This window comes from Chlamydotis macqueenii, chromosome 4, assembly GCF_036417535.1.
Source record: "Chlamydotis macqueenii isolate bChlMac1 chromosome 4, bChlMac1.mat, whole genome shotgun sequence".
Taxonomy (NCBI): Eukaryota; Metazoa; Chordata; class Aves; order Otidiformes; family Otididae; genus Chlamydotis; species Chlamydotis macqueenii.
Window position 1 is genome coordinate 4,963,787 of NC_141559.1, and position 16,961 is coordinate 4,980,747.

At 54.2% G+C, this 16,961-nt stretch overlaps 1 long non-coding RNA gene across 1 annotated transcript; it reads left to right on the forward strand.

Annotated features, from left to right (window-relative positions):
* Nucleotides 1-1,588: 1,588 nt before the first annotated feature.
* Nucleotides 1,589-4,403, forward strand: LOC147600783 (uncharacterized). The gene is made up of 4 exons (XR_015258494.1): nt 1,589-1,710; nt 1,906-2,114; nt 3,470-3,713; nt 4,032-4,403. It is a non-coding gene; the product is annotated as an uncharacterized LOC147600783 (long non-coding RNA).
* Nucleotides 4,404-16,961: the final 12,558 nt, after the last annotated feature.

Consider the following 16,961-nt stretch of genomic DNA (forward strand, 5'->3'; position numbering starts at 1 on the left):
TAGTTTTACTTGTGCCATGACATCTTGCGTGCTTAAAATTGTTCACAAGCACATCTTGCCAGCGCCTGAGCTGGTGTTTAGGCTTAGGGAATGGCTGCTTCCTTTTTATGTGGCTGAAACGGAGCCAGGTGAAGGTCCGTGTCCCTGCCATGTGAGAGCTGGGGGACTTGTAGTGGGGAAAAAATTGAGGAAATGCCTGATAAACCTTGGGAAAGCTCCTCTTGCTGCCCATGGTTGAAGTTTGGCTTCTGGCAAGGGGAAGAAAAACACCTTGGGACATCAGGGTCCTGACTGGTGTCTCCTGGGCTTGAGCTGGCGTGAGACAGCTCAGTAGCGGTGCTGCTGGCGCTGTCTCTGCAGCGTGAAGTACAGTCTGTGTGTCTGTGTGTGCTTTTTCACGTGTGTGTAAATTCCAGCTGAGAACATCTTGGACTCCGCGGAGAGGTGAGGTGCGGGAATTAAACCCAGAGTAGGTGAAATGAGGCATCGCGTACCGGTGGGTTTCGTGCCCCTGCTGGGAACTCAGTAGCCCTGTTGGGGCTCACAGCGAGCCAGTCCTGAAGTGCGGCCTCTGAAACGCTGCTCTGGGCAACGGTTGTCACCTTGTTTGTCCTGATGGCGCACATGCAGGAGCTGGTGTGAGCTGTGGAGTCGGCTCTCGGCCAGCAGCAGGGGCGGGGCGGGTGCGTTCTGCCAGCAGCGCACTGAGGGGGGGTGAGGTGTCCGACTGGGCCGTGGGGGTGACAACTTGGATGACCAGGACCAAGGCCCCTCTCTGGCTCGTTCCCCTCCGCAGCAGCGAGAAGAAACAGGAGCCGGTCGGGCCACCCGCCCGTGCAGGGTGCAGCAGCTGCGCCACCGCCTCCTCCGGAGCGCCGCGGGGGCGGGAGCGCCGCTGCGTCCCAGCGAGATGCGCGTGTGCAGAGCAGAAATAAATAAAAACTCCGAACTTTACCCAGACGGGGCTGGGCGAAGGGCCCTGTTCCTCTGCGTAACGAGCGATGCCGGGGGCGGCTGCTGCTGGGCCGCAAGCGCGGGGTGCGGGGTGGGAGCCTTGCGTAGGGGCTCGTTTCTCACGCGCGGGGGGGGGGCGGCACTTCTGACACCCGCGGGCACGGGGGAGCGCGGTCCCGGAGCCAGCAGGGGGCGCCAGAGGGGCGCGGCCGCGCCGCAGCACCCAGCCGCCGCGCCCTGACCGCCAGGGGGCGCTAGTCCCGCTGGCCCCTGCAGTGCCGCCTCGTGACCCGCAGGGGGCGCCACCACGGGGGGGGGCGGAGCCGCTACTGCAGTCCCGCACGCGGCCCGCCAGGGGGCGCCGCCGCGCAAGAGGCGCGTTGTGCCGCAGCTCTGCCGCCAGGGGGCGCCGCCGCGCAAGAGGCACGTTACGCCACTGTACCGCCGCTAGGGGGCGCCGCCGCGCGCTGCTCCAAATTCCGAGGTCTAATCGCCAGGGGGCGCGCTTCTCGAGGCGGAGCGGCGAGCGCGGTGAGTGCGCGGGGCCGGGGCGCGGGCGGAGGGGCCGAGCCGGGAGGGGCGGCCGGGGCTGCCTGGCCGAGGCAGCGGGAGCGTTGCCGCTGGGCCGGGGCAGGGGCTGGGCTGGTGTAGAGCACAGCGAGGCCTTTCTCTTTCTCTCTGTGCCAGGCCAGGGACGCGGGGAGGCCTTCGGACACCGGCGGGACGCGGACGAGGCCTTTAGGCAGCCGAGACCCGGTGAGTGCACCCCCGCCCACGGGTGTCTCTCGGCCGGGGCCCTCGGGCCGGGCTCTGAGCGGGGCCGGGCCCCGCAGGCTGGTGGCTCTCCAGGGGATGAGTGCGCCCCACGGAGAAAGGGCCCGGGGTGACCCCGAGCCGTGTCCGTGTGCACCAGTGTGTTTTTCCGCAGCTGTGTGTGTTTGCTCCCCCCAGTTCCTGGTAACGCGCGCGGAGCTGCGGGCTCAGCTGCGGGAGGGTGCGGCTCCCCCCGGCACCGCCCGGCCGCACCTGCGCAACCGGCTGCCCGGCCCCCAGCGCCTCCGGACCGGCCTCGCTCCCTCCTCCCCGGGGCCCCGCTCGGCGCGGCTCAGTCCCTGCCCCGGGGCTGCTGCGGGGGGACCAGGAGAGCCCCTGAACTGCAGGTGAGGCTGGGAAGGGGCTGGGGGCACGGGGGGAGCGGGCGGGGGCCGGCAGCCGGGGGAGCGTTCGCCGGCGGGGCCGCTGCCTGCGGGGAGCCGGTGTGGGGGGAGCGGCGGGGTCCCAGCTGCTGGCGGCGGCCCCTGCGCGGCCAAGGCTCAGGATGGCCCGGGGAGCGCAGCGGGGGCGTCCGGCCGGGCTCCGCGCTCCTGGCACGGGCAGCGCAGAGGGACGCTGGCGCGGGAGGACGAGCCTGGGCGAGGAGCGTGCCCCGACACAGGACGCGTCCGGTGAGCCAAGTGAGCGGGCGGCCGTGCTCGGGGGGGGTCTGGGTGCCGGGGAACGCTCCGAAAGCGCGTGAGCTGGGGAAGCCGTGTGGGGCTGTGGCCGAGGAGGGGACGTGCCGGGCGGGGGGCTTCTGGTGCCGGGCCTGCTGTGGGACGGGCACTGCCCCAGGTTCAGGGGCGTGGCTGTGCCTCGCACCTCTGTTGTGCGTGGCCCTTGTTCGGGAGGAAAAGGTTTTTGCTTGTTGTTCCTGGCTGTGTTGCGTGTCCTGCTGTGGGGCAGTTTGGGGCTGTGCTGCCGGTGCTCCTGGGCTGGGGCCCAGGCTGGGACGGGGCCCCGCCAGGGACGGGGGCTGTGCCCCGCGGTTCTGGGACTGGTTGCTGTGGGGAAGCTCTGGTGCCTGGAGCTGCCCCGGGGCAGCTTCTCCCCACGCCAGCAGCGACCACGCAGGCTGCACCCAGCAAGTGCTGGTGTGGCTCTCGGCTGGGCTGGGCTGGGGGCAGCCCTGTCCTGTTGCCCCATGAGGCTCCCGGTTGTTCTGGGCCCCTCACAAAACCCACTTGGCGCGGTTCAGCTTTGTTTGATGTTTAGCCTTGGGCTGGCTCAGCTGCGTTTGATGTTTAGCACTTAGTTTGGTTCAGGTTTAGCTGATATTTAGCAGGGAGCGAAGTGCAGTCTGCGGCTCCCCAGCCCCGCTCCTGAGCAGGCTCAGGGTGAGGGTGGGTGCTGTGCTGGGGGGGAAGAGCCCACCCTCAGCCCCAGCATTGCTCGCTGTGTTTCGGTGCCTGAAACGCTCCCCGCTGAGCAGAGGGGTTTCAGCAAGGTGTGCATTTTTGCATGCTCTTCTGGGGAGGAATGTTGTGTTTTTTTGGGCTGAGCTCTCCCGTTCTTGTTTCTCCCTTCCCTCCCTGTCACCCGTGTGTGGTGCTGGGTGGCCTCTGCTGGAGGTGAGGGACGGGTGGGAGGGGCGGGTGGCCCTTGCCTTGGAGGGGCACAGGCACCTCCTGCGGGTTGGGAGGGGCCATGCTGTGCACCCCAGGAGCTGTGACTGACTGGTTTTGCTCCCCTTTCACAGGTACAGAGGAGATAGTGATGCTGCCTGACCCGCACCCCCGCTGCCCTGGGGGACCCCCACCTCAGAAACGGGACTGGGAGAGACCGGCATTTGGCGTGGATGTAATCCCTGAGGAAAGAGGCCAGCGTGAGGACACCTCTCTTCCCTTGGAGTACTGCTCCAGCTGAGGGACACCCCGGCTCGTTACAGCTCCAGCCAGGAGATGTTCCTGCTCATGGATGCCTCCTTCCTACGACAGCCGCAGGTAAGCGCAGCTTTCCCTAACAGACGCTACAGCGAGCAGTCGCTCCTCTGTTCAACCGTGCTGGGAGCGCAGCCCTGGCTGATGGGCATCGCGGCTTGCTAACAGCTCCAGCTAATGGACGCTCCAGCATGTTACTGCTCAGGGTATCGGAAGCCCCAGGTAATTTCATTTCCTCCCAATGGTTTCAGTTTCAGGTAATTTAAATTCTAGCTCCTGGATGCTCCAACTTCTTCCAGTTTGAGATCATTTCAGGTCCAGCTTTTTGAAGCTGCAGTGATGAGCTGCTCCTACTGTAACAGACGCTCCACTTTGTTTCAGCTCCGGCTCTGGCTCCAAGATGCTCCACTTCATTTCAGCTGCAGTTTTGGCGATGAGGTGCTCCGCTCCATTTCAGCTCCAGCGGCGAGATGCTCCGCCTTAGCCCAGCTCTGCCTGATGGATGCTCCAGTTGGAGAAGCGGTGCTGATTATCACTACCAGCTCGGGCTCAATAAAAGCTTTCTCTTGTACCAAGCCCATTAAAGCCCAGCTCATTACAGCAATCTGGGCAAGGTCGTAAATCAATCACTGTCATAACTTGTATATGAATATGAACTGTCCTACTTGCACTGTCTAATTAACCCGGTGGGCGTACAGGCCTTGAACAAAGAGTTGGACTGGCGAAGAGGGGAAAAGGGCCTTTTCGCCCAGAGACTGTCTCCTGCGCTTAATTCGGCCTGGTGCATGCCGGCCTCCCTCACTGCGGGGACCACCGCGACCGGGCCCCCACCTCTGGTGAGGGCCCATGCACCCTGCCCTCCCCCCTCCCGGCCCCCCAAACCCCAGCGCCCTCCCCCCTCCCGGCCCCCCAGACCCCAGCGCCCTCCCCCCTCCCGGCCCCCCAGACCCCAGCGCCCTCCCCCCTCCCGGCCCCCCAAACCCCAGCGCCCTCCCCCCTCCCGGCCCCCAAACCCCAGCGCCCTCCCCCCTCCCGGCCCCCCAGACCCCAGCGCCCTCCCCCCTCCCGGCCCCCCAAACCCCAGCGCCCTCCCCCCTCCCGGCCCCCCCAAACCCCAGCGCCCTCCCCCCTCCCGGCCCCCCCAAACCCCAGCGCCCTCCCCCCTCCCGGCCCCCCAGACCCCAGCGCCCTCCCCCCTCCCGGCCCCCCAAACCCCAGCGCCCTCCCCCCTCCCGGCCCCCCAAACCCCAGCGCCCTCCCCCCCTCCCGGCCCCCCCAAACCCCAGCGCCCTCCCCCCTCCCGGCCCCCCCAAACCCCAGCACCCTCCCCCCTCCCGGCCACCCAGACCCCAGCGCCCTCCCCCCTCTGTCTCCCACCCACCAAGCCGCTGTTTTGAGGGCTGAAGACAGATGACTGAGCCTCTGTTTCCAAGTCCACAAAACACAACACTTAGGTTTTTTTTTTTCCTTCTCCTTTTCTTTCTGTGTCCCAGAAACACAGGACTCAGCCTGCATTTTCAAGTACAGAAAACGCACGACTTAGTCTTCTCCTGAGCTGCAGAAAGGCAGTGTTCCCCGCCTGCTTGTGAGTCCCACAAAACACAGCCCTTACTCTCCATTTATCCAGTCTGAAAAATAAAGGACTTAAGGTTTTTTTTTGTGAATTGCAAAAACGCAGGACTTAACCTGCCTTTTTAAGTTCTGAAAGCACAACACTTGATGCTTTCTGAGCTTCAGAAACATAGGGCTGGCCTTTTGAGACTCAAAACCAGGCCCACAGCTTGTTTTCAAGACCCAAAAATGCATGACTTAGTCTGTTTTCAAAAGAAGGAAACAAAAGACTTGGTCTCCATTTTTAGGCTCAAAAGCAGAGCACTGGGTCTCCGTTCGCACCTGCTGAAGACAGGGCTTGGCGCCCTTCTGCCCTCCAAACCCCCAGAACGCAGCGCTTTCCACTTCGGGAGTGAAACCCAGCACTGACGTTCTCTTCCCTGTCCCCCGTGTGATGTGATGGGGGGGGGGGGGGAGGGGGTGCAGCCCACCCACAGCCCGGGGGTCCCACATACCATTTCGGGGAGTGCTTGGGAACTGGGGTGGAGGCGCGGTCCCCGCAGAGGGTCCGGCGCCGTGTCTCTGTGACGCGCCCCGCCGCTGCAGGGAATCGCTTTATTCTGCTTTATTCTGCTTTATTCTGCTTTATTCTGCTTTATTCTGCTTTATTCTGCTTTATTCTGCTTTATTTCACCAGCGCCCCCCGCCGCGCACCCCAGCACCCGCGCGGCACAGCGGCCTCAGCCCCCGGCCAGGAGCCCAGCCCGGGCGGGACGGCGGCAGCCCCTCCCAAACCTCCCGGGTGGAATCTCGCCCCCCCCCCCCCCCCCGCATCCCGAACCTCTCGCGGAGAGACCCTCGTCCCCCCACCCCCGCGTTCCCTGCGGCAGCTGCCGGGGGGGGTGGGCGGGCACCGGGACCCGGCCCGGCCGCAGCGAGGAGCAGCCGGGGGTGGGATGAGTGGGACGGGGCTGCCGCTGCTCCCTCCGGCCCGCAGCCGAGCAGAGCCCGTGCCCGCCCGCAGGGGCTCGGCCCTAGCACGAAGGTTCCCCCCGGCCCGGTAACGCGCCCGGCCCCGCCGCCCCTCACCTGGCTCCGGTGCCGCCCCCGCCTCCCGGCCCCGCCCGGCCCCGCGCCCGCCCCGCCCTGCTTCCGGCCCTGCCCTGGCCCGGCCCCGCCCCCGGGAGCCCCCCCGCCTCCCGGCGGTGCCGCCACGCCCGCCGAGGCTGCCTTGGGCGGTGGCGGGGGTCTCCCTGTTCTCAGGCGGAGAAAAGCGGGCGCGGAGGCGTGCCCTGAGCCGGGCGCAGGCCGCCGGGGCAGGAACCACCCCGCACTGGCCCGCGCGTGAGCAAGAGCGGCGCTCACACCTCGTGAGGCCAAAAATCACCCGTTAAAAGTCACCCCGGGGCAGCCCCGGAGGGAGGGAGCTGGGCCTCAGCACGTCTGGGCAGGTGGGATGCTGGTCCTCAGCCCCCGAAGTCCCGAAACGGGGATCCCTAGGGACCCACGCTGCGGGCACTGCAACAGAAAGCAAAGCAGTCATCAGGCTAACACAGCAAAACAGACAGCCCCAAACCCAAGCGTACCAAGGCGGGAGGAAAAAACAAATCTCCCCGGGCAGGCACTGACCAAGCAAGCGGGTCGCGTTCTGGCCCCAGGGCGGTGCCCCCCCCGTCCATACGGTTTCCCCTCTCCCAGCGCGGTCTGGCAGGGCACGCTGTAAGGTGTCGGCTCCGCCGAGCTGTGACAATATGGTGCCTGTAACTGAGCGCTACTCGGCTGACGTGTGCCAGGGCCGCATTTCAGCGCGTAGCACAGCGCGCCGGAGCTGCTGGCTGCCAGCGAGGCTCAGTCACGCTAAGCACTGCGCACCCCACGCCTAGGGAGTCCCTCTCCCCAGCAGTCCCGCTCCCAGAAGGACTGCACCTTCCTGGAATCCTGAGGGAATCTCGCAAGCCAGCATGGCACCTGGAAAACTGCCCTGCTTCGGTTAAAGGCTCAGCCTCAGGTGAAATGACAGAGCGGGAAACCCAGCTCTTGGTGGCACAAGTAACATTTCTGGGTGCTCATACCTCCTTCTCCTCCAAACTGTGCAAATTCACCTTTTGCTGGGTGGGTTTTCTTGTTACTAAAGCAAGTTTTCCTGCCCTTTCATCTTTGTGACGCTACGTTTTGTTGATGAAGGTCAGTTTGTCACTTACTCGATAGCAGCAAGCTCCAGATTCTTCACAAGCTTTGCAATGTCTGCAGAGAGACCTCTAATAAACCAGGCATGAAGAGTCAATGTCTGTGCCTTTATAACCGTCTCCGCATGAGGACCGCAGTTTAGACACAGCAGGGACCAGCTGTGCTCTCTGCACCTCCTCTGTGACTAAGCAGAGCATCCAGATATCCAGAGCTGTCAAACGGTAATAAAAGCCTCACTGCGTGTGGTAGAAATCTTTCCACGCTAAAGGCATATTAAATCAGCCTCCTTGTCATGTTTCCTCTAATGAAGAATTAGCATTAGTGTCAAGGCTTGTTAATGCGATATAGAGATTATTCTGTGAATATACATGTTACAAGCTCCGTTTCGGATGTTGCTAGACTGAACGATGTAGGAGGGAGCAGTGACTTTCCCTTATGCTACTATTAAACACAATCACCGCAGTGTCTGCGTTAGCCTGCATAGGCTCTGGAAGGAAAGAGAGAATATTTAAAACAATGAAATCTTGGCATGGCAGTTATTACTTCTAAGGATGCATTTCTAACCAGTACCTTTGGGTGAGGTAATGACTCTGGGTAGTATTTTTGACCTCAGGCAGTGAAACTCGAACAGTTCAGGTTCCTCGTGAGCACTCTCAGCATGTCTCCAAAAGGAACGTGAGCTTCTGTTAAACACGCCGTGGAGGGCGAGCAGAAGTGGTGCTTATGAAGTAACACTACAGCATGGCTCTCTGCCAAGCCGCACTCGTGACGTGCCAAATACAGGCACAGAAACTTTTGGCTTTAGCTTTCAAGTGCCTTCGGACCAGACTCCAAATTAACGCTGACTTTGCTCACCTTTAAATCTGTACCTGTACCCAAGCAGCATTGGATCATCCAGAAGGAACGCCTGTCCAGAAAGAGCTAACAGCTCGGTGCCAGGGTGGGCGCATGCACCGTTCTGCTCATGCCAGCCCCCACCAGCCCTTCTCCCTGGGGTCTCAGTCAGGCACAAACGCTTGCTGGTAGGATCGGGTGCTCGGAGAGCAAAGAGCAGCCATGGTTCCTGGTGGGGCTGCCTGGACCCGTAGCTGCTCACTGTTGCTTTAAAATATCCAGCCTGTGGCAACCTCTGCACGCTGCCAAACACTTCGACACAGCTGAAAGTACATGTCAGTTTTGGTTTTGTAGTTAATCCTGGTGCTACTCACATTGGTTCACATCCTTTTTGCCACAAATATTTCCACTGATAATCACCCGTGTGATTTTTGTCGAGCAAGGCGACTCACTCTCCTTCCTTCTCTAAGTAAGAAGTGTTTGAACTTGACTCAACGATGTAGAAACTTTTTGGGTATATTTAACCTTGATATTCAGTGTTAGATCCACGTGGCCCCAGGCTGTGTTCGCTAACCACTGCTGTATCACATTGCTTTCCTTTTTACCCCTCACACGCAATCGTGTTTGCTTTCAGGTAACCGTTCGCCCTCTCCTGCACGCCGACCTATGTGGACATCCATTATGTTAGAGCTAGGATGGAACCATTAACCATTACCATCAATTGATCTCTTCTGTTCTTTTAAATGTTGTCTGCCAGCTGCATGCAGCCTTCATTTAGGCTAAATAAGACTCAGGCAGGTTTGTTTCTGTTTTCACAGCACCAGCCTTCTACAGTGATTATTTCCGTCTCTGTCAGGATCAAACCAAAATAGTTTTCCTTCTGTCTAAAACAGAAAATAGTAGTCTGAGACAAACGTTAGAAAAGAGAAGTGAATGCCATTTTCCCATATTTAGAACAGGATGGGGATTTAAAAGAAATCCAAAGCCTGCAAAACCCAAACACCTCCTGGCCCCCAGGGGCATATTTTGGAACCACTACTGCTGATGCGTGTGATAATACAAATATTTTCTTACAAAAGTGCATTATAAGGACCACTATGTCATCACACTTCAGTCAGAAAGGCCCAAGGGTGGGTAAAGCGGTTTGGGAAATGATTAACTTTGAGGTTGTTTGGGTAATTCATTTTTGCCTCAGTTTCCAGAAAATAATCTTTGTACTTGGAAATTCTGCTTCGGTGCTGTTCCAAGGATCATGGGATTATCTAAATCATCTTTAGGAAGCTGACATGCTTTTGCACAAGAGGTCTCCTGGCAGTTAACAAACTAAATGGACAGTTGCAACTGAGATCCATGAAGTTTCAATTATTTCTCGAGATGTCTGAGTTAGAAAGAACAGTGCTTATTGATTCTCATCCTGTCATCCATTCCTGGGAAGTACTTGGAGAATGCTTGGAGAAAGGCTTGTCTGGAAAGCTAAATGTCTGTAATGATTTTAATCCACAGAAGGAGGGAGCTATGTGGCTGTGACCACGGAAAGGCTTTAGTGATATCTGTGACTTACGTCATCTGACATCACAACCTGATCTACAAGGATTGCTCTTATCTCTAGACACTTGCCACTTCTAACCTTTCCTCATTGCTCACACTTACGGTCTCCTAACCTTTAGAAAGGAGTCTGCTTCCTCTCTACTTACACATGCACTAAAATAAGGTAAGACAAATGAATAGTGCTGTATTTCTAAATGGGAATGTCCACTCTGGTTCATTGTGATCCAATTAATCCATTTTATCTTAGCATCTTTACATCAGAAGACTCCTTGTGAGTGTCCTGGGGAAACCAAAGTGCTGAAGAAGTGAAGCGTCAGCTGAGGCTTTCCAGGTTGCCACTGTCCAGCATCCCCCGGCATAGTAGTATCCTGACAGCTGAACAGAGACTGGAAACGATGCTGTGTGATGTAGCTGATCTCATAGTTGGACAAGCTGCTTCCACATAATGTGGAAGAGCATATGTCGCCTAAGGATTATGAATTCTACTTCTAGAAACCACCTGAAATGACACATGCAGACTGCACATGTGAAAACGAAGTATGTGTGCTCGGGGCTTGCTGTCAGGAGGCCAGTTCCTCACTCCAGGTGCTTGTACAGTTGTAGTGCAAGCCGCTGTAAGCTGCAGCCCTCTCTACGGAGAACGGTGCAACAGTCTATATGCTGCAGAACGCAAACTTTATGTCACTGAATCAGCAGAAAGCTGGTTTTCTTTCACCTCTGTCTAGCTGCCTGGAGTTTCATCGAAAAAAGTTTTTAAGACAGCACTGAAGCATTTCCTCTTTGGCTGGAGCTTCCTGTTTTACCTACGTGGTCCGTGTCCATGCTTCGCACTGCCCCCTCCTTCCCCTTCCCTGTCTGGAACAGCTCTTGCTTTTTGCACTTCTAGTGTCAACGTGCTCGGTGCGTGAAGAGTATTGCAACTCCCCCTCCGTCACCCAAAAAATAACCCTCTCAAACACTGAATTCTCTGCACAGTTGTATATCAAAGTAGTTTCAAGGGATGAAATTCATTTTTTTCTGTACCTTCCAGTAGATGTTATAATTTCATCGCCAGGCCATTTTTTCCAGGTATTTGATTCGAGAGGGAAATGTATCGTTATAAAGAGGACTCGTTGGGACTAGCAGGTGTATCATTGCGTGAGTGCCTCTTTAAATGCCTGTCTTCCTCCAGAGCAAGGATTGGTCAGGACCCTGGATCTGAGCCGTGAACAGTATAAAGGGGACAAGGAAAGTGAGCAGCTTTCTTGCTCTTTACTTTGTTTGTGATGAGTCTGTTCATGGGGCATAATGTCTGTTGAGGACTTTATTCTCTTCTCCTGTAAGGTATTTGTGTAACTTCTTGTTGTATATAGATGTAAGTTTGTGCAGTGCCTTCAGATTGCACAGAGTAGCACTGATGCTTACCGCAGTTGCTTCTGAACCAGTATGTTTGCTGGCCTGCATTTTGGTTCTATCTGCAGCTGAAAATTGCTCCACTGAAACCTCAAATTGTGTAAGCAAGAGTACCTCAATACCATAATCCTGAGGATCCTGTGTTCATTTTAGGGGCAAATCCATTTAGGGCTACAAGTTTCATTACCGCTGGTAGCTGGTGCCTACCATCCCTTCAGCAGAGCCTGCTGGAGGTATCTGTGTTTGTTCCTGAACTGGAGAGAGTTTGCTTAACTAACCTGTAGTGAGTGCTGGGAATTGCTGGACTTGGCACCCAAACAGCTGGAGGTTGTTTGTGTGTAGTGTTCTGTTTTTCATGAAGGGATGAGGAAGGTGGCCTTCAGCAGAGGTAATGAAATAAACTCATGAATAAAACCCCCTGCAGAACATGTGTACTAACGCAGACGTTGGCTGGGGTGTTACTATGGCCCTGAGTTGGGCAGTGAGTCTACTGGGGGGAGCATTGCACCAAGAGATGAGTGAGGTGACACCCAAGCCATGGGGTGACTTGTGCCTCAGGGCAGGGTGGCTGTTAATGCTGATAAGTGATTTCGGCAGGCTGTTCCCTCCAGTGCTCCAGCTAGTAACTTATCTCTGGCAGAGAGACAGCTAGACTGCACTTAACACAAGGTAGAGATTTCCCTGAAGGACTTATGTAAGTAGGGAGTGAATGACTTGTACTTCAAAGTAACAACGCTGCAGGGACAAAGCTAAAGGAGCTCAGAGAGGCAGTCGGAGCGAGCCGCGCCTTTGATGTAGCCTTATCTTATCAGGATATGCAGATATAAGGCCTCTGTAGAGACTCGCCAAGTGGCAAGTTGTTGGTTGTGCTAAGACTGAGTTGATCAGCCTTAGTTCCTTAAGGTGAGCAAGTCCGGGAGGACTTTAATCCTACAGCGTTAAAAAAAATAAAATGACGTTGCAAATTATGAACTGTCACTCTCCCACATAAAGCAGCAGGTGTAAGTAGATGGGGCAAAGGCCTGGGCTGGGATACATGCAGCATGTTGCACCCTTGGGGATATTTCAAGTCCTCCCAGCTTCTGAGGTTTGAGGTCACCATCTCCAAACTCAGGCGGCTGCTCTTTGTAAACAAGATCCTGATTCATTTGCTTCAGTTATTACAGAAGAGCCAGCTCTGTGGATGTCTGCTAGCCAAGAGCCTGGATTACACTATGCCGGAATAGAGCAAAGCACTCTTGAATTTTCATTTCAGGGAGGTTTGTATTTAGGCTTCGTGAGGCACTTGCCCTTGAATCTGTTTGCTTGTTTCAGCCTCAGAGGAGAAGCAGTTAACGGAGGGATAACAACTGGAAGACTTGAAGGCTTTCCTCTTTTTGTTTCTTTTTTTTTTTTTTTTTTTTTTCCTATTATCTGCTTAGCAACAGAACCAACGAAGTTCTATCTACCTTCGTGGCTTTGTGATGTTTCCACCCTTAATCTGTTACAGGCTACATCCGTGCCACCCCTGGAGATGGTTGTTTTTCTGGAAGACAAAATGAGCCTGGAGCAGCATCACTTGTAGACATGTGTTACAGTGCTCTTCTTTAAGTATCCTAAGATTGTGGCGGTTTCTTTCCATGATGTCAGGGAGAGAACATTTCCTCTGAGAAAAGAGGACTCCTGTTCTTCGGGCTGTTAAATCCTCTGCTTCGCTTCTGATACGCAAGTGCCACTAGGCATGCTGTGCACCAGTGACCGTGTCCGCTTGGAGGCAGCGGGCGCTGGGCGGCTGAGCCTCTGTGCGTGCCCTGCAGTTTGCAGAGGTCAAGCAGCCTGCCCAGCACTAATACCAGAGAGTCTGGGTATGCCGTGCAAAGGGTCGTGGGAAGTGACAGGGACCACTGGCTCTCGCTCTCCTCTGCCCTACGGTCTGTACAGCAGCAGTTTTCTGTTTTTCATTTCAGTTTACTTGCTATAGGCTCCAGGTCAGCAGAATCTTCAGCAGATAGGTTCAACAGGCACTGCTTTCTACCAGAAACGAAATTATAGTTTTTCAGAGACTGTTGTCTCATTATGGTTGTTATAGGTCTGTTGTTTTTTCATCTCTAGACGATCAATATTATAGTGTCAAACTTGTACTGTAATATCAACAGCAGCTTTGGGACTGACAGCCAATAAAGAAAGGGACATATCTTACTACTTCTCTATTGCCATTGTTATTTGAAGGGATAGTAGTAGGATCTTTTCTTTATGATCAAGGACAAGGATTGTTGAAATGAATTTTGCTTAACTTACTTGCTCAAGCCGAATTCTCAAATAGAGAAATACAAAAACTTGTCCTTTTTTTCCTTAAACAAGGGAAGAGCCTATCGCAAGATGCCTCATCTAGGTTAAGAGGTTTCCCAGGAAGAGTCCCGGCACACATCTGAAGCCACCTCCTGAGCAGGTGACTCTGAGCATAGGGATGGGCGCTGTGTGCTTTATTGCAACAGAAGCATAGCCATCTGTCAGAAGCATAATTTTGACAAATATCATTCAGGGCTTGGCAGCCTGACATGGGAGGTGCTGCCATTTGCCCTCAGACCTCCTACTTGAGCAAAAAAAGGATGATTGAGCAGAGCACTTTTGAAAAGAGAACGTCCTGGTTATCTATGTTCTTTCAGATCAGCTTAATTTTTCAAGTGCCCTCCAAAGATAGCCCAAGTGACTCTTGAAACAATTGTGTGCTCGACCCTTGAGCACGCAGTGCTTTCTCTAGCTGTCTTGACCTTTGACAGCTGAACTGGACCGGCAGCTATCAGTTCTCCTGGGTGTTGTGTTCTTGGCTAATCACACAGCCAAGCAGCCAAGGTTATATGGGGAGTTGAGAGCAGAGGGAAAGGATTGATACCTCTTGCAGTGCAAGGTGCAGAATCCCTCCCTCAGAGCCTCTCATTTTAAGGCTTCTAATTTCTGTCAGCTCAGGTTATCAAAAATCTTCAATAGTTTACTTTCCTCCCTTTCAATTGTAAGGGAAAAGATCGTCCCTTCCAGTTTGCTGAAGCGGTGAGCTCAGTACAGGCTGAATTACTGGCATGGCACTTGAGTGGTTAACAGTTTTGTTTTCCCATCTGCATGGGAAAATGACTGTCCCTCTAAAGCTATTGCTCTGTGCAACAGGCTGCTGTCCTTCCTGACTCTCTGCATCCGGCTGTCACTTCCTCCCTTCAGATAAAGTGAAGTTTATCTATAGAATTCTTAGTAACGGGAGGAACAAGCGAGAGGGGCAGTCATGAGATCTGCTGGTTTGAGCTAGCCTCACAAAACTGATGCTGAGCATGAACGAGAGCAAGAACAATTTCCCCTTCTAATGAGGAAATTGGTGTCGGGGTCACTCAGCTCTGAGTTCTCGCACACAAGGTTGTAGTGCAAAAAAGTTTACAGCTGCATATTAAATGCAACGCAGCAGAAACTACAACTGTGCTGTCTCAGACTTGGTTTGTATACCGATGGAGTGGTTAGTAAATTAAGAACTTTGGGGCTCGTGTTCTGCTTGTTACAATTGGATTTTGTGACACATTTTATAGTCCTTAAAATGCACTGCTTTAACCACATTTATAAGCACAAATTATATGTACATGAACTTACTTAGCATCTAGTCCTACTATTTGGTCAGGAGTCAAAGGTCGGGGTTCTGGATGACAGTACAAGTTTAGCTTTAAATTATGCTCTGCAACACTTCCCTGTGTGTTTGTGGCTATTAGGAGGCAGTTCGGCACTAGGTAAAGAACATTGGCTTTTAATTATGGAAGGGAAAAAAACGGAAAAAGAAAAGAGTTTCAAAACGTTGTTATAACATAAGTAAGATTATTTGGAAAATGGATTTTAGAGTTGCTTTGCTCTGGTAGCGGCATGAGCCATCCGAACTCTCAGGACTCTGGATCTGCCTCTGGTGGCCCAGTTAGCTGGAACCAATTGCCAATCCTGTGCGCTTAGGTCTCCACCTCCTATAGAGAGAGAAATTGTTGTCTGTAGTGATGTTCTATGGCCTCACATTTTTCCCAGTACTTTCGGTTTTGCTGCAATTGCAGGGCCCAAGCCCCATGGTCGGTAATGGGAAGAGGTGTGTTGCTTAGAGCACTTTGGATCACAGTTGTGGTTTAATGGAAAATGATGGCTGAATTCAGAGTCCTCAAAGGAGAACACACTGTGGCTCATCAGAAAGGTGCTCAGGATGGGGAAGAAGTTCTGAAACCCCCTTCTTGACAGAACAGGGAAGCTAACAAGCATCTGTTTGGATGGGCTTCATGTGATACTGATGTCTTTAGGAACCAGACTTTAGCTCTCAGTGCGTCAGGAATTTCAGTTTGGCTCTGTATCCCTAGGACCACTGGGTTCTCTTTGCAGATCTATAACAGATCTTACGCCACTTACCACCCGTCTGATTCTGCCACCTCCTCTCTGTGAAGACTTATCAGCTCCTTCAGACAGGTGTTTCTTCTGCTGTGATAGAGCCTTAATGTCCTTCTAAAGTAGTAAGTTATCTTTAAAAAGGTAATGTAATTTACTTGATGGAACGAGGGTGTAAATCAAACAGTGGCGTTCTAGTATTACTTTTCTATGTCTGTCTAACAGAAAATGAGTGGCTTTGTTCTGATGACAGAGCACGCTCACACTCATTTTCTGAGACTAGTATCAAGAGTTGAACATGACATTTGGTGTTGTGCAATGGATGATCCGTACCTGCTCCACCAGATGCTCCACCAAGGAAAAAAGTAATTAGCGAGTAAATATCTCTGAGGTTCCCCTGGCTGTGCTCCAACACTATCATATGTCCACTGTTCTCTAGGGTTCGACAAGCTGAGAAGACTTTAGTGGAGACTATGAAAGGGTCTCTCTCTTCACCGCTCGTGATATTAACAAAAGTGCAGGACCCTAATGTCTTTGAGACACCTGTCAGGTGTGAGTTCACCTTTCAAGCCATGCTTCATAAGGATCTTACCTCTGCTGGCAGCCGAGGTAGGGACTTTGGTGAGGTCAGTGTCAATTCAAAGTGGGAAGGAAGCCAACGGGCAGCTTGTACTTGCTCTTTTTGTCCCTGAGTAAGCTGGATTCGTAAGTCGAAGAGGGAGGGGGAGGAGGTAAGAAATGAAAACAGCTCTAACCAGCTGGAACTAGATCTCTCCTAGTTGGACAGTTGCAATTTGTCAAACAGAAACAATGCCTAACTGTTTGCCTTGCAAGTAAACATGACTGGAACAAAGCCCCAGCTGTATGTGTGTGCGCTTGTGAACCTCCTTGCACTTACTTTACTGGCTGTCCGGTGCTGGTCAGTGTGTGGCTTGTATCTCTAATCAAAGACAAAAGGAGAGAGATGGGCAGCCAGCAACAGGCAAACAGTGCCCTTCCACGCACTGGGAGACCTGCAGTGTGTCTGTGCCAGGCCTACGGTATGTCTCTGGTGGGTCTGCAAGATTTCTGTGTGTAGTTCCAGATGTTAGTAAAAGCGGAGCTGCCAAGTAAGTTCAGATGAATTAGGACCAGCTACAAGTACCTCCTGGAGCTCTACAAACAAACCAGCTATCCTAGCGAGGCTTACGAGCAAAGCTAGTTTGGTTCCTAAGGCGGTCATTAGGACTGCACGGTGAGAGAGGGTGCGATTAGAAGCATGGTGCTACCCATGCACCTTTACTTTACACACACTGGGGCACTGTTCAGCTGCCCACTGCATCACCTAGGATGCTGGGGAGTTACTTTGCTACCTGAGTAGTCTGAAATTCCCCTTCGATTTCGTACAAGGGAACATCTCAACCATTTATCTTCAGCTAGTCAGGCAGA